The 16,737-nt window shown below is 45.4% G+C and overlaps 13 non-coding genes across 13 annotated transcripts; all 13 read right to left on the reverse strand.

Annotated features, from left to right (window-relative positions):
• Window positions 1–461: 461 nt before the first annotated feature.
• On the reverse strand, window positions 462–652 carry LOC113150048. The gene has a single exon (XR_003297633.1). It is a non-coding gene; the product is annotated as a U2 spliceosomal RNA (small nuclear RNA).
• A 5,831-nt stretch (window positions 653–6,483) lies between these two features.
• On the reverse strand, window positions 6,484–6,674 carry LOC113150054. Its single transcript, XR_003297634.1, has one exon. It is a non-coding gene; the product is annotated as a U2 spliceosomal RNA (small nuclear RNA).
• A 579-nt stretch (window positions 6,675–7,253) lies between these two features.
• LOC113149981 lies at window positions 7,254–7,417 on the reverse strand. The gene has a single exon (XR_003297619.1). It is a non-coding gene; the product is annotated as a U1 spliceosomal RNA (small nuclear RNA).
• Window positions 7,418–8,280: 863 nt separating this feature from the next.
• Window positions 8,281–8,471, reverse strand: LOC113150060. Its single transcript, XR_003297636.1, has one exon. It is a non-coding gene; the product is annotated as a U2 spliceosomal RNA (small nuclear RNA).
• Window positions 8,472–9,050: 579 nt separating this feature from the next.
• Window positions 9,051–9,214, reverse strand: LOC113149986. The gene has a single exon (XR_003297620.1). It is a non-coding gene; the product is annotated as a U1 spliceosomal RNA (small nuclear RNA).
• Window positions 9,215–10,074: 860 nt separating this feature from the next.
• LOC113150107 lies at window positions 10,075–10,265 on the reverse strand. Its single transcript, XR_003297646.1, has one exon. It is a non-coding gene; the product is annotated as a U2 spliceosomal RNA (small nuclear RNA).
• A 579-nt stretch (window positions 10,266–10,844) lies between these two features.
• On the reverse strand, window positions 10,845–11,008 carry LOC113149993. Its single transcript, XR_003297621.1, has one exon. It is a non-coding gene; the product is annotated as a U1 spliceosomal RNA (small nuclear RNA).
• An 864-nt stretch (window positions 11,009–11,872) lies between these two features.
• On the reverse strand, window positions 11,873–12,063 carry LOC113150115. Its single transcript, XR_003297648.1, has one exon. It is a non-coding gene; the product is annotated as a U2 spliceosomal RNA (small nuclear RNA).
• Window positions 12,064–12,642: 579 nt separating this feature from the next.
• Window positions 12,643–12,806, reverse strand: LOC113149996. The gene has a single exon (XR_003297622.1). It is a non-coding gene; the product is annotated as a U1 spliceosomal RNA (small nuclear RNA).
• Window positions 12,807–13,653: 847 nt separating this feature from the next.
• Window positions 13,654–13,844, reverse strand: LOC113150124. Its single transcript, XR_003297650.1, has one exon. It is a non-coding gene; the product is annotated as a U2 spliceosomal RNA (small nuclear RNA).
• Window positions 13,845–14,423: 579 nt separating this feature from the next.
• Window positions 14,424–14,587, reverse strand: LOC113150001. Its single transcript, XR_003297623.1, has one exon. It is a non-coding gene; the product is annotated as a U1 spliceosomal RNA (small nuclear RNA).
• Window positions 14,588–15,453: 866 nt separating this feature from the next.
• LOC113150121 lies at window positions 15,454–15,644 on the reverse strand. Its single transcript, XR_003297649.1, has one exon. It is a non-coding gene; the product is annotated as a U2 spliceosomal RNA (small nuclear RNA).
• Window positions 15,645–16,223: 579 nt separating this feature from the next.
• On the reverse strand, window positions 16,224–16,387 carry LOC113150008. Its single transcript, XR_003297624.1, has one exon. It is a non-coding gene; the product is annotated as a U1 spliceosomal RNA (small nuclear RNA).
• Window positions 16,388–16,737: the final 350 nt, after the last annotated feature.

Raw genomic sequence — 16,737 nt, forward strand, 5'->3', positions numbered from 1 at the left:
AAGACATAACTGCACTTGGGAAACAGCTCCTTCTAACTGCTGCAGCCACGGCTGTCAAAACGATACACTGAGCCGCAGCACCCTCTGCTGGTCAAATGAAGTAACGGCAGCACAACTAGGCTGTTAGGAATAAAAAGGAATAAACCTTCTAGTAGAGTAGACCCGGCTCAAGGTTTGTTTTGTTTTGTTTGGTTTTTTTTTTTTTTTGAGATTCTATCTTGATTTTGGAGTCTGCGCCCAAGTCTACGGTGACTGTGGACTCACTCTGGACCAATCGGAGCGCGACACCGTCTCCAGTCAGAGGAGACACGCCAGACACGAGGCGCACAACTTTCCGAGGACGTGCCGAAGGCGCAAAAAGCTGCAGCAAAGTCTCTGCTGAAAGCTATCAGATATCACCCAGCCATCACAAGTCACCGGTAACTATAAAGTTGGATATTGATATTAAACGTGAGAGAGAGAGAGGGTGCACCGTTCCTGGAAGTACTGCAATACCGGGTCGATGCGTGGAGTGGACGGAGCAAGCCCCTATTCCATCTCCCTGCTCCAAAAATCAATTTAATATATGGTCCCCGGGTAGGGGACGTATCAGATATTAAACTGATAAGAACAGATACTACACTTGATCTTAGCCAAAAGGCCGAGAAGCGATACTGACAAGGCGCTGGAGCTGAACCGCTCCTTCCCCGTACAGCCCCTGTCACTGAGGGGTCAGGTGCTCCCTGGTGTGTTTAGGTGACGCCCAGTAAAACTGAAAATACATTTCTTAAACTAATTTTATATGAACTTTAATGCAAACTCACAAGAAACGTTTAATTAAGGTAACAGACGTTTTCACAATGCGTGTCTGCGGAATGGGCGTGGTCACGTGATGTCACTGTCGCCCAATGAGAATAGAGGAAACCAGAAACACACTTTATGGCGAATTTAGAATCAAAGATACGAATAAACCCACAGACCACTGGCTTTAAATGCTGCAGAAATTGATCACGCAACAGAAGCAATCAGCCGAATTTCTCCGAGAGTGTAAGGCGGGAAATAGAATGTTTTAAACCTACACTACCCAACTAGCACACACCAGCCAACAAAGCTCTTGGTCTCTAATGCAGATTTAACTCATCATTTAAAGTGTAAACTGTGATAATGTGTTTGTGTGAATACTTGAGTGCTGCACATGCACAAGCTGGAAGCTTTAATCTATGTCAAATACTTCGGTGTCATTCCTGTTTATTCTGAGTCACATATTCATATGTTACAGACTAATGACAGATATTTAAACATTTCACTAATCACTCCACAAAAATAAATAAATGCTTTTAACCTCTAATTGCATTAAACCAAGAATCAGATGTTATTAATGACCCTAAATATGCTGCTTCATTCGTTATATATAAAATACTTTTTTAAAGTTACTGCAGCAAAATCAGCTGAGGTGAACACTGGTATCTACAAAAGCCCAAACGTTCCCTGCTGGTTCTGCTGTTACAGGAGCTGACTGGGAGCTATTTTGGTCCAGGCCACAGTCTGGCCCAGGCTAACCACCAAAGCAATAAAAAATATTTGTCAAAACCTGTTGCTGAACAACTGCAAACATTAACAAACAACCAAAAACTATTAGAAAAGGAGTTTCACTGCTGTTGTGTTTTATTAAGCTCTAACACGGATATCACAAAGCAAAAGCCTGTGCTGCAGCTTACCCTGTTTCGATGTCAACAGACTGGACACACACCTCAAATTTTATTCTGGCTTCTTCAATTAAAGGAAAAACGTCTTCAATACGTAACTGTCATGAATACATTTACATTTAGTCATTTAGCAGATGCCTAGCTAAGCTAAGTAGGAACTTATAAATAAAGTGCTCTGTTATGAGCTGTTTACGCTTCCTAAGGTGTTACACACCGCTCTTCAGATCTTTGCATGGCTTCCTGTGGCTGCAAGTTCAAAGCTCTGTCTCTTGCCTACAGAGTGGTCAACTCCACAGCTCCATCTTATCTCAATTCAATCATTCAGGTCTACATCCCCTCCTGTCCACTGCGCTCAACCAGTGAACGTCGTCTGTTGGTAAAACTGACCAACTGATTGCCTGAAAATAATAAACAGACATGGGCAAACATTTATCGTTTAAGCATTTGCTTTGGACATGTCCCTTTGCCCAGAAAGTGTGTAACTTAGTATCTCCTTGGATGAAAGAAATATACGAGTGGCCACTCAGTTATGATGTGATTGCATATGGCTCTTTGCAACAGGATACAACTGACCAAATTTATAGATGGTGGGTGGTGGTGAATTGTATAAAAGATTATTTATAGAAGGTCCTGGGTGAACCACTTTTTTTTCTCTTTGCAAACATTTATTAAGTTCATGTCAAAAATCTATCCCATGCCAGATACAATACAATAACAATAATTTGTACATTTTTCACAAGTTATTACATTCCATTAAAACACATCCTGGCACCGTCAGAACACTTAGTTACACTAATTTAAATAAATATTTACAAAAATGTTTCTAAAAAAAGGAGGGATCTTCCAGCTTTTTAATTTTTGTTCTTTGTCTTTACTTGTTTTGTCTTTCAAGAGATAATCTTGTAAAACATTCATTATCATTTTTGCTCCATCTATTTTTGATACCATGTATTTGTTAAACACCCAAATATTTCTTGTTTTTCATAAACAATCTTTGACACAGTTAATCACAACCCACCACTTTTCCACTTTTTCAGTTGTTGTGTCATCTGTAACTCTGTCTATAACCTCACTATCACTTGTTGTGGTGCTGAGTGGAGAGCTTGCAACCAAGGGGATACTAGTGACCAGATATCTTTTGCAGCAGAACAATTCCAAAACAAATGTGAAATTGATCCTTCGTCTCTACGTTGTGGTCTTGGACAAGTGGAAGTTTGAGTACACTGTCTCTTCTTAAAAAAGAATCGGGTAGGCAAACACTGATGGACTATTTGCCAAGCCAGGTCTTTATAATTATTTGTCAGGATATTGTGGTCAACCGAAGCCAAAATCTCTGCTTTAACCACTAGCACTTTACCTGTAAATGAGAGGTCTCTATCTCGCCACTGGTGTAATTTATTCTTCAATTTAGTCATTTTTTTGTCCCAATTATGTGTCTCCATATTATTCCCAAAGGAAATTCCTAAAATCTTAATCGTCTGTTCCTTATTAATTAGGCCATTTTCTTCTATGGTTTCTTTCCAATTTATATAGAGTGTTTCACTTTTATTTTTATTCACTTTTGTCCCAGACGCTTGGGTAAAACTTTCACATAAAGCCAAAGTTTCTCTAACTGACCTATTGTCTGACAGGAGTAAAGTGAAGTCATCCATATAAACAGATAATTTTGCCTCTCTACCTAAACTACCTGGTGCTAGTATCCCTTTTATGAATTTGTTATTCGTTAAGGCACATGCTAAAGGTTTCATACTTAGGATAAACAGCAAAGGAGACAGGGGATAGCCTTGTCTAACTTCTGATCTTATGTCAATTGGGTCTGTAGCTACTCCATTCGCAATAACTATGCTATTACATCCTGTGTATAGTAACTGTACGCACTTTTTGAAGAGAGGAAAGTTCAAAGGGTCAAGAACAGCTTTAAGGAAGCGGTGACTAACGCTGTCAAAAGTGCATAAAGGTAGATTACATTCTGTACAAAAAAGATATGTATCTTGGACTAGAGCTAAATTGTCTGAGATCGATCTACCAGGGACTCCACAGGTTTGATCAGTATGCACTGACTCATGTGCTACAGGTTGGATTCGAAAAAAAAAAAACACTTTTACCAGTATTTTTACGTCTACCCCTAAAAGTGTTAGAGGTCTCCAATTTCCAAAGTCTTTTTTGGGCCCTTTTTTATATAAAAAAAGCAATGGAACCTTTTCTTAATGGTTGGGACAATGCACCTATTAAAAACCTCTCTTTGAACACTTTCAACTAAAGGCATTTTAGTTGATCCCAAAAGGTAACAGAACTCTTTTGAAATGCCATCTAGGTCTGGGGTTTTGTTGTCTTCCATGCTCTTTAGGGCTTTTCCTAAGTCAGCTATTGTTATATCTTCCTCTAGTCTGTCTATAAAAAATAAAAACTTGGTCTTCCAATATTTGCCTGTCTTGATAAAGAGTAGAGAAAAAGGTTTGAATTGAATTCAGGATGGCTTGAAAACCATATACTTCATTCCCTTCTCCATCCAAGACTGACTGTATACAGTGTTAAGTTTTAGACAGTTTTTAGGAAAAAATATCATCATTAAGGTCTCTAGTATTAAGTGTGACAATATGCACACTGTGGGTCATCAGGAAAAAAACAAGGATTATGTCCCCTGGTTTTCCTAATCATCTAAAGGCTTTCTTTTTTTAATTTATACTGAGAATCATTCTCAGTCCCTTTTATATAAGTAACTGTAGAAAAAGTGTCTAGAGACTCGGGCTCAAGGAAGGGGGCTGAAACAGATGGCAAAGAAGGCCATACCTCTTGTTCTTCTGATGAGGTTGGAGAGTTATCTGTTGATGTCTCTTGTTGGCATTTCTGAGATGTTGTCTGTTGAACTGCAGGAACCAACAAACTGTCCAGTGGGGGTTCAGATGTCTCTCTAGCTGCTACCATGGTTTCATGATGACCCAGAGATAACTTTCTATTCATAAGTTCTATGGTTTCAACAATTTGGTCGTTATTTTGCTTTGGGACCAAATCTGTTGTGTGCGCTTCCTCCATTCTCTCCTCAACTTGTTCATGAAACAAAGGTGTAGTGCTCAGTTTTACTTGGTTTGTATAGGCCTGAGTACAATCTTTAAACTTATGCTTAGTCGAGGAGCAAAGGTTTAACTTAACTGGAATTGAACATTGTAAAGATGAGTGGTCTATAGCTTTGCAATTTTTATATTAAAAAAAATCTGAGGACATTCAGAAGCTCAATGTTGCAAACTGCCACATTTCCTGCATTCCTTTGGTTGGCCAGGGTAAAAGACAGTTCCCCGGAAAGCTCCAAGTAGGATGGAGCTTGGAAGGTGTTGCAGTGCTCCGTGTCGTCTCCTGATGCGGACTTTTATTCCATCAATATCAACCACTTCAATCACGTTGAACACCTCACAGGACCAGTGACAACCATGGCCAAACATCTTGGCTTCTTACTTTTCAAAAAAATAACACGAAATGTTTTCGAATCTCTTTCTACTAACGGTGTCACAGAAATCTTCTGGAAAAACACCAAGTACTTCTTCATCTTTTCAAACGTTTTAAGACATACCTCAAAAAGTTAAAATATCGTAAATATTACCTCAAAAATCTTCACTCCTGGATAAACCTAAGGTGTAGTCCAACTGGTTTTAGTAATACGTAGGTCTTTCTGAAGTAACTGTCAGCGGTAATGGAGGGGATCCATCAGGATATCTTCCAAAAACTCGAAATTAAGGGTACTCCGAAGAGATGAACGGCTAAATCCAGAAAAAAAGACATTCTATCATACTGCAGAAATAAGACTGAAAGCTCAAATAGAACTGTATTGCGTCCCATACACCGCACGACTCCTATACACGTGTGATTAATGCAAACTGAACAAGGCCTTTAAAAAAAAAAATATATATATGACTTCTACACCTCTGCCCTACGAGCCTCTTTCTGGCTCACACTACTGCCTGTGGCGGTTGCAACACAACGGGCATGATGTGTGATTTAAGTCCACAGCAGTCACCGCCCTCTGGTCTCGCACTATGCTTCACTTGCCCCTTTTCATGTATGCCTCCAAAACACCGTAAAACATACACAGTGAACGCGCTTTCACAGTCTGCATTTTCCCCTCATTCCCGTACAACGTGTAGAGGGTCCAGCTCCAGCCCCAGAACACAGCCAGCCCTCCTGATCGCTTTGTTCAGCCCGTTAGTGTGTGTGCCACCTTCATGTTGCGGCCCCAGCAGACCACAGCATAGAGGATGACACTGGCCACCACAGACTCAGAAAACATCCGCAGCACGGTGCTGCAGGCGTTGAAGGAGCCGAGTCTCTGTTATAACTGTTCTATTCAAGTTAAATAAGACATAACTGCACTTGGGAAACAGCTCCTTCTAACTGCTGCAGCCACGGCTGTCAAAACGATACACTGAGCCGCAGCACCCTCTGCTGGTCAAATGAAGTAACGGCAGCACAACTAGGCTGTTAGGAATAAAAAGGAATAAACCTTCTAGTAGAGTAGACCCGGCTCAAGGTTTTTTGTTTTTTTTTTTTTTTTTGAGATTCTATCTTGATTTTGGAGTCTGCGCCCGAGTCTACGGTGACTGTGGACTCACTCTGGACCAATCGGAGCGCGACACCGTCTCCAGTCAGAGGAGACACGCCAGACACGAGGCGCACAACTTTCCGAGGACGTGCCGAAGGCGCAAAAAGCTGCAGCAAAGTCTCTGCTGAAAGCTATCAGATATCACCCAGCCATCACAAGTCATCGGTAACTATAAAGTTGGATATTGATATTAAACGTGAGAGAGAGAGAGGGTGCACCGTTCCTGGAAGTACTGCAATACCGGGTCGATGCGTGGAGTGGACGGAGCAAGCCCCTATTCCATCTCCCTGCTCCAAAAATCAATTTAATATATGGTCCCCGGGTAGGGGACGTATCAGATATTAAACTGATAAGAACAGATACTACACTTGATCTTAGCCAAAAGGCCGAGAAGCGATACTGACAAGGCGCTGGAGCTGAACCGCTCCTTCCCCGTACAGCCCCTGTCACTGAGGGGTCAGGTGCTCCCTGGTGTGTTTAGGTGACGCCCAGTGCTACAAGCATTCCAAATGGACTTAGAGCTCTAATGTAAAACACCTCACAACACCCCGAAGCTTGCGTTCTGTTTCTTTTCTTTCTACTTTGAGGGGGAGACGGCGCATGTTCATAACACCATAACCTTCTCCTCCAATCACCAAAATTAACTTTCATAAGACGCAAAGACAAACTTCAAATTCGCAAAGTCTGCCACCACATCAGTTGTATTCATTTCACCTTCATTGCAGTTTGTGACTCACTCACTCACGAAATACAGACACATTTAACATATGTGTTTTGTTTTTGTTTTTTTGTTTGTTTTTTTACATGGAAGTGACGAGACACTGAAAACGCCGGCATCACACGTTCCTTAAACCAAACCGTCTATGACGTTGGAAGTGTCAAAGTCACTGAACATGACGCAAGAAGACGCCACAGCGGCATCGGATCCGATCACCACTGCCTTTCTACGTTTCAGTTGTTGACGTTAAACAGAAGATCAGGGGAGAGCGCGAACGCAGTCCCCCACTACCACAAATTATGCAGTCGAGATTCCCACATTTGGGGAATTCGCACGGGTCAGCACAGCCGGAGTGCAATGGCTGAGCCTCGCCCTGGGTGAACCACCTTCATGATCATGGTATCTCCCCTGCCAGGTAAGTATGACTTCTACACCTCTGCCCTACGAGCCTCTTTCTGGCTCACACTACTGCCTGTGGCGGTTGCAACACAACGGGCATGATGTGTGATTTAAGTCCACAGCAGTCACCGCCCTCTGGTCTCGCACTATGCTTCACTTGCCCCTTTTCATGTATGCCTCCAAAACACCGTAAAACATACACAGTGAACGCGCTTTCACAGTCTGCATTTTCCCCTCATTCCCGTACAACGTGTAGAGGGTCCAGCTCCAGCCCCAGAACACAGCCAGCCCTCCTGATCGCTTTGTTCAGCCCGTTAGTGTGTGTGCCACCTTCATGTTTCAGACTCAGAAAACATCCGCAGCACGGTGCTGCAGGCGTTGAAGGAGCCGAGTCTCTGTTATAACTGTTCTATTCAAGTTAAATAAGACATAACTGCACTTGGGAAACAGCTCCTTCTAACTGCTGCAGCCACGGCTGTCAAAACGATACACTGAGCCGCAGCACCCTTTGCTGGTCAAATGAAGTAACGGCAGCACAACTAGGCTGTTAGGAATAAAAAGGAATAAACCTTCTAGTAGAGTAGACCCGGCTCAAGGTTTGTTTTGTTTTGTTTGGTTTTTTTTTTTTTTTTTGAGATTCTATCTTGATTTTGGAGTCTGCGCCCAAGTCTACGGTGACTGTGGACTCACTCTGGACCAATCGGAGCGCGACACCGTCTCCAGTCAGAGGAGACACGCCAGACACGAGGCGCACAACTTTCCGAGGACGTGCCGAAGGCGCAAAAAGCTGCAGCAAAGTCTCTGCTGAAAGCTATCAGATATCACCCAGCCATCACAAGTCACCGGTAACTATAAAGTTGGATATTGATATTAAACGTGAGAGAGAGAGAGGGTGCACCGTTCCTGGAAGTACTGCAATACCGGGTCGATGCGTGGAGTGGACGGAGCAAGCCCCTATTCCATCTCCCTGCTCCAAAAATCAATTTAATATATGGTCCCCGGGTAGGGGACGTATCAGATATTAAACTGATAAGAACAGATACTACACTTGATCTTAGCCAAAAGGCCGAGAAGCGATACTGACAAGGCGCTGGAGCTGAACCGCTCCTTCCCCGTACAGCCCCTGTCACTGAGGGGTCAGGTGCTCCCTGGTGTGTTTAGGTGACGCCCAGTGCTACAAGCATTCCAAATGGACTTAGAGCTCTAATGTAAAACACCTCACAACACCCCGAAGCTTGCGTTCTGTTTCTTTTCTTTCTACTTTGAGGGGGAGACGGCGCATGTTCATAACACCATAACCTTCTCCTCCAATCACCAAAATTAACTTTCATAAGACGCAAAGACAAACTTCAAATTCGCAAAGTCTGCCACCACATCAGTTGTATTCATTTCACCTTCATTGCAGTTTGTGACTCACTCACTCACGAAATACAGACACATTTAACATATGTGTTTTGTTTTTGTTTTTTTGTTTGTTTTTTTACATGGAAGTGACGAGACACTGAAAACGCCGGCATCACACGTTCCTTAAACCAAACCGTCTATGACGTTGGAAGTGTCAAAGTCACTGAACATGACGCAAGAAGACGCCACAGCGGCATCGGATCCGATCACCACTGCCTTTCTACGTTTCAGTTGTTGACGTTAAACAGAAGATCAGGGGAGAGCGCGAACGCAGTCCCCCACTACCACAAATTATGCAGTCGAGATTCCCACATTTGGGGAATTCGCACGGGTCAGCACAGCCGGAGTGCAATGGCTGAGCCTCGCCCTGGGTGAACCACCTTCATGATCATGGTATCTCCCCTGCCAGGTAAGTATGACTTCTACACCTCTGCCCTACGAGCCTCTTTCTGGCTCACACTACTGCCTGTGGCGGTTGCAACACAACGGGCATGATGTGTGATTTAAGTCCACAGCAGTCACCGCCCTCTGGTCTCGCACTATGCTTCACTTGCCCCTTTTCATGTATGCCTCCAAAACACCGTAAAACATACACAGTGAACGCGCTTTCACAGTCTGCATTTTCCCCTCATTCCCGTACAACGTGTAGAGGGTCCAGCTCCAGCCCCAGAACACAGCCAGCCCTCCTGATCGCTTTGTTCAGCCCGTTAGTGTGTGTGCCACCTTCATGTTTCAGACTCAGAAAACATCCGCAGCACGGTGCTGCAGGCGTTGAAGGAGCCGAGTCTCTGTTATAACTGTTCTATTCAAGTTAAATAAGACATAACTGCACTTGGGAAACAGCTCCTTCTAACTGCTGCAGCCACGGCTGTCAAAACGATACACTGAGCCGCAGCACCCTTTGCTGGTCAAATGAAGTAACGGCAGCACAACTAGGCTGTTAGGAATAAAAAGGAATAAACCTTCTAGTAGAGTAGACCCGGCTCAAGGTTTGTTTTGTTTTGTTTGGTTTTTTTTTTTTTTGAGATTCTATCTTGATTTTGGAGTCTGCGCCCGAGTCTACGGTGACTGTGGACTCACTCTGGACCAATCGGAGCGCGACACCGTCTCCAGTCAGAGGAGACACGCCAGACACGAGGCGCACAACTTTCCGAGGACGTGCCGAAGGCGCAAAAAGCTGCAGCAAAGTCTCTGCTGAAAGCTATCAGATATCACCCAGCCATCACAAGTCACCGGTAACTATAAAGTTGGATATTGATATTAAACGTGAGAGAGAGAGAGGGTGCACCGTTCCTGGAAGTACTGCAACACCGGGTCGATGCGTGGAGTGGACGGAGCAAGCCCCTATTCCATCTCCCTGCTCCAAAAATCAATTTAATATATGGTCCCCGGGTAGGGGACGTATCAGATATTAAACTGATAAGAACAGATACTACACTTGATCTTAGCCAAAAGGCCGAGAAGCGATACTGACAAGGCGCTGGAGCTGAACCGCTCCTTCCCCGTACAGCCCCTGTCACTGAGGGGTCAGGTGCTCCCTGGTGTGTTTAGGTGACGCCCAGTGCTACAAGCATTCCAAATGGACTTAGAGCTCTAATGTAAAACACCTCACAACACCCCGAAGCTTGCGTTCTGTTTCTTTTCTTTCTACTTTGAGGGGGAGACGGCGCATGTTCATAACACCATAACCTTCTCCTCCAATCACCAAAATTAACTTTCATAAGACGCAAAGACAAACTTCAAATTCGCAAAGTCTGCCACCACATCAGTTGTATTCATTTCACCTTCATTGCAGTTTGTGACTCACTCACTCACGAAATACAGACACATTTAACATATGTGTTTTGTTTTTGTTTTTTTGTTTGTTTTTTTACATGGAAGTGACGAGACACTGAAAACGCCGGCATCACACGTTCCTTAAACCAAACCGTCTATGACGTTGGAAGTGTCAAAGTCACTGAACATGACGCAAGAAGACGCCACAGCGGCATCGGATCCGATCACCACTGCCTTTCTACGTTTCAGTTGTTGACGTTAAACAGAAGATCAGGGGAGAGCGCGAACGCAGTCCCCCACTACCACAAATTATGCAGTCGAGATTCCCACATTTGGGGAATTCGCACGGGTCAGCACAGCCGGAGTGCAATGGCTGAGCCTCGCCCTGGGTGAACCACCTTCATGATCATGGTATCTCCCCTGCCAGGTAAGTATGACTTCTACACCTCTGCCCTACGAGCCTCTTTCTGGCTCACACTACTGCCTGTGGCGGTTGCAACACAACGGGCATGATGTGTGATTTAAGTCCACAGCAGTCACCGCCCTCTGGTCTCGCACTATGCTTCACTTGCCCCTTTTCATGTATGCCTCCAAAACACCGTAAAACATACACAGTGAACGCGCTTTCACAGTCTGCATTTTCCCCTCATTCCCGTACAACGTGTAGAGGGTCCAGCTCCAGCCCCAGAACACAGCCAGCCCTCCTGATCGCTTTGTTCAGCCCGTTAGTGTGTGTGCCACCTTCATGTTTCAGACTCAGAAAACATCCGCAGCACGGTGCTGCAGGCGTTGAAGGAGCCGAGTCTCTGTTATAACTGTTCTATTCAAGTTAAATAAGACATAACTGCACTTGGGAAACAGCTCCTTCTAACTGCTGCAGCCACGGCTGTCAAAACGATACACTGAGCCGCAGCACCCTCTGCTGGTCAAATGAAGTAACGGCAGCACAACTAGGCTGTTAGGAATAAAAAGGAATAAACCTTCTAGTAGAGTAGACCCGGCTCAAGGTTTGTTTTGTTTTGTTTGGTTTTTTTTTTTTTTTTTTGAGATTCTATCTTGATTTTGGAGTCTGCGCCCAAGTCTACGGTGACTGTGGACTCACTCTGGACCAATCGGAGCGCGACACCGTCTCCAGTCAGAGGAGACACGCCAGACACGAGGCGCACAACTTTCCGAGGACGTGCCGAAGGCGCAAAAAGCTGCAGCAAAGTCTCTGCTGAAAGCTATCAGATATCACCCAGCCATCACAAGTCACCGGTAACTATAAAGTTGGATATTGATATTAAACGTGAGAGAGAGAGAGGGTGCACCGTTCCTGGAAGTACTGCAACACCGGGTCGATGCGTGGAGTGGACGGAGCAAGCCCCTATTCCATCTCCCTGCTCCAAAAATCAATTTAATATATGGTCCCCGGGTAGGGGACGTATCAGATATTAAACTGATAAGAACAGATACTACACTTGATCTTAGCCAAAAGGCCGAGAAGCGATACTGACAAGGCGCTGGAGCTGAACCGCTCCTTCCCCGTACAGCCCCTGTCACTGAGGGGTCAGGTGCTCCCTGGTGTGTTTAGGTGACGCCCAGTGCTACAAGCATTCCAAATGGACTTAGAGCTCTAATGTAAAACACCTCACAACACCCCGAAGCTTGCGTTCTGTTTCTTTTCTTTCTACTTTGAGGGGGAGACGGCGCATGTTCATAACACCATAACCTTCTCCTCCAATCACCAAAATTAACTTTCATAAGACGCAAAGACAAACTTCAAATTCGCAAAGTCTGCCACCACATCAGTTGTATTCATTTCACCTTCATTGCAGTTTGTGACTCACTCACTCACGAAATACAGACACATTTAACATATGTGTTTTGTTTTTGTTTTTTTGTTTGTTTTTTTACATGGAAGTGACGAGACACTGAAAACGCCGGCATCACACGTTCCTTAAACCAAACCGTCTATGACGTTGGAAGTGTCAAAGTCACTGAACATGACGCAAGAAGACGCCACAGCGGCATCGGATCCGATCACCACTGCCTTTCTACGTTTCAGTTGTTGACGTTAAACAGAAGATCAGGGGAGAGCGCGAACGCAGTCCCCCACTACCACAAATTATGCAGTCGAGATTCCCACATTTGGGGAATTCGCACGGGTCAGCACAGCCGGAGTGCAATGGCTGAGCCTCGCCCTGGGTGAACCACCTTCATGATCATGGTATCTCCCCTGCCAGGTAAGTATGACTTCTACACCTCTGCCCTACGAGCCTCTTTCTGGCTCACACTACTGCCTGTGGCGGTTGCAACACAACGGGCATGATGTGTGATTTAAGTCCACAGCAGTCACCGCCCTCTGGTCTCGCACTATGCTTCACTTGCCCCTTTTCATGTATGCCTCCAAAACACCGTAAAACATACACAGTGAACGCGCTTTCACAGTCTGCATTTTCCCCTCATTCCCGTACAACGTGTAGAGGGTCCAGCTCCAGCCCCAGAACACAGCCAGCCCTCCTGATCGCTTTGTTCAGCCCGTTAGTGTGTGTGCCACCTTCATGTTTCAGACTCAGAAAACATCCGCAGCACGGTGCTGCAGGCGTTGAAGGAGCCGAGTCTCTGTTATAACTGTTCTATTCAAGTTAAATAAGACATAACTGCACTTGGGAAACAGCTCCTTCTAACTGCTGCAGCCACGGCTGTCAAAACGATACACTGAGCCGCAGCACCCTCTGCTGGTCAAATGAAGTAACGGCAGCACAACTAGGCTGTTAGGAATAAAAAGGAATAAACCTTCTAGTAGAGTAGACCCGGCTCAAGGTTTTTTTTTTTTTTTTTTTTGAGATTCTATCTTGATTTTGGAGTCTGCGCCCAAGTCTACGGTGACTGTGGACTCACTCTGGACCAATCGGAGCGCGACACCGTCTCCAGTCAGAGGAGACACGCCAGACACGAGGCGCACAACTTTCCGAGGACGTGCCGAAGGCGCAAAAAGCTGCAGCAAAGTCTCTGCTGAAAGCTATCAGATATCACCCAGCCATCACAAGTCATCGGTAACTATAAAGTTGGATATTGATATTAAACGTGAGAGAGAGAGAGGGTGCACCGTTCCTGGAAGTACTGCAATACCGGGTCGATGCGTGGAGTGTACGGAGCAAGCCCCTATTCCATCTCCCTGCTCCAAAAATCAATTTAATATATGGTCCCCGGGTAGGGGACGTATCAGATATTAAACTGATAAGAACAGATACTACACTTGATCTTAGCCAAAAGGCCGAGAAGCGATACTGACAAGGCGCTGGAGCTGAACCGCTCCTTCCCCGTACAGCCCCTGTCACTGAGGGGTCAGGTGCTCCCTGGTGTGTTTAGGTGACGCCCAGTGCTACAAGCATTCCAAATGGACTTAGAGCTCTAATGTAAAACACCTCACAACACCCCGAAGCTTGCGTTCTGTTTCTTTTCTTTCTACTTTGAGGGGGAGACGGCGCATGTTCATAACACCATAACCTTCTCCTCCAATCACCAAAATTAACTTTCATAAGACGCAAAGACAAACTTCAAATTCGCAAAGTCTGCCACCACATCAGTTGTATTCATTTCACCTTCATTGCAGTTTGTGACTCACTCACTCACGAAATACAGACACATTTAACATATGTGTTTTGTTTTTGTTTTTTTGTTTGTTTTTTTACATGGAAGTGACGAGACACTGAAAACGCCGGCATCACACGTTCCTTAAACCAAACCGTCTATGACGTTGGAAGTGTCAAAGTCACTGAACATGACGCAAGAAGACGCCACAGCGGCATCGGATCCGATCACCACTGCCTTTCTACGTTTCAGTTGTTGACGTTAAACAGAAGATCAGGGGAGAGCGCGAACGCAGTCCCCCACTACCACAAATTATGCAGTCGAGATTCCCACATTTGGGGAATTCGCACGGGTCAGCACAGCCGGAGTGCAATGGCTGAGCCTCGCCCTGGGTGAACCACCTTCATGATCATGGTATCTCCCCTGCCAGGTAAGTATGACTTCTACACCTCTGCCCTACGAGCCTCTTTCTGGCTCACACTACTGCCTGTGGCGGTTGCAACACAACGGGCATGATGTGTGATTTAAGTCCACAGCAGTCACCGCCCTCTGGTCTCGCACTATGCTTCACTTGCCCCTTTTCATGTATGCCTCCAAAACACCGTAAAACATACACAGTGAACGCGCTTTCACAGTCTGCATTTTCCCCTCATTCCCGTACAACGTGTAGAGGGTCCAGCTCCAGCCCCAGAACACAGCCAGCCCTCCTGATCGCTTTGTTCAGCCCGTTAGTGTGTGTGCCACCTTCATGTTTCAGACTCAGAAAACATCCGCAGCACGGTGCTGCAGGCGTTGAAGGAGCCGAGTCTCTGTTATAACTGTTCTATTCAAGTTAAATAAGACATAACTGCACTTGGGAAACAGCTCCTTCTAACTGCTGCAGCCACGGCTGTCAAAACGATACACTGAGCCGCAGCACCCTCTGCTGGTCAAATGAAGTAACGGCAGCACAACTAGGCTGTTAGGAATAAAAAGGAATAAACCTTCTAGTAGAGTAGACCCGGCTCAAGGTTTGTTTTGTTTTGTTTGGTTTTTTTTTTTTTTTTTTTTGAGATTCTATCTTGATTTTGGAGTCTGCGCCCAAGTCTACGGTGACTGTGGACTCACTCTGGACCAATCGGAGCGCGACACCGTCTCCAGTCAGAGGAGACACGCCAGACACGAGGCGCACAACTTTCCGAGGACGTGCCGAAGGCGCAAAAAGCTGCAGCAAAGTCTCTGCTGAAAGCTATCAGATATCACCCAGCCATCACAAGTCACCGGTAACTATAAAGTTGGATATTGATATTAAACGTGAGAGAGAGAGAGGGTGCACCGTTCCTGGAAGTACTGCAACACCGGGTCGATGCGTGGAGTGGACGGAGCAAGCCCCTATTCCATCTCCCTGCTCCAAAAATCAATTTAATATATGGTCCCCGGGTAGGGGACGTATCAGATATTAAACTGATAAGAACAGATACTACACTTGATCTTAGCCAAAAGGCCGAGAAGCGATACTGACAAGGCGCTGGAGCTGAACCGCTCCTTCCCCGTACAGCCCCTGTCACTGAGGGGTCAGGTGCTCCCTGGTGTGTTTAGGTGACGCCCAGTGCTACAAGCATTCCAAATGGACTTAGAGCTCTAATGTAAAACACCTCACAACACCCCGAAGCTTGCGTTCTGTTTCTTTTCTTTCTACTTTGAGGGGGAGACGGCGCATGTTCATAACACCATAACCTTCTCCTCCAATCACCAAAATTAACTTTCATAAGACGCAAAGACAAACTTCAAATTCGCAAAGTCTGCCACCACATCAGTTGTATTCATTTCACCTTCATTGCAGTTTGTGACTCACTCACTCACGAAATACAGACACATTTAACATATGTGTTTTGTTTTTGTTTTTTTGTTTGTTTTTTTACATGGAAGTGACGAGACACTGAAAACGCCGGCATCACACGTTCCTTAAACCAAACCGTCTATGACGTTGGAAGTGTCAAAGTCACTGAACATGACGCAAGAAGACGCCACAGCGGCATCGGATCCGATCACCACTGCCTTTCTACGTTTCAGTTGTTGACGTTAAACAGAAGATCAGGGGAGAGCGCGAACGCAGTCCCCCACTACCACAAATTATGCAGTCGAGATTCCCACATTTGGGGAATTCGCACGGGTCAGCACAGCCGGAGTGCAATGGCTGAGCCTCGCCCTGGGTGAACCACCTTCATCATCATGGTATCTCCCCTGCCAGGTAAGTATGACTTCTACACCTCTGCCCTACGAGCCTCTTTCTGGCTCACACTACTGCCTGTGGCGGTTGCAACACAACGGGCATGATGTGTGATTTAAGTCCACAGCAGTCACCGCCCTCTGGTCTCGCACTATGCTTCACTTGCCCCTTTTCATGTATGCCTCCAAAACACCGTAAAACATACACAGTGAACGCGCTTTCACAGTCTGCATTTTCCCCTCATTCCCGTGCAGCACCGTGCTGCGGATGTTTTCTGAGTCTGAAACATGAAGGTGGCACACACACTAACGGGCTGAACAAAGCGATCAGGAGGGCTGGTGTGTTCTGGGGCTGGAGTGGACCCTCTACACGTTGTACG

Source organism: Anabas testudineus, chromosome 13 (assembly GCF_900324465.2).
Source record: "Anabas testudineus chromosome 13, fAnaTes1.2, whole genome shotgun sequence".
Classification (NCBI taxonomy): domain Eukaryota; kingdom Metazoa; phylum Chordata; class Actinopteri; order Anabantiformes; family Anabantidae; genus Anabas; species Anabas testudineus.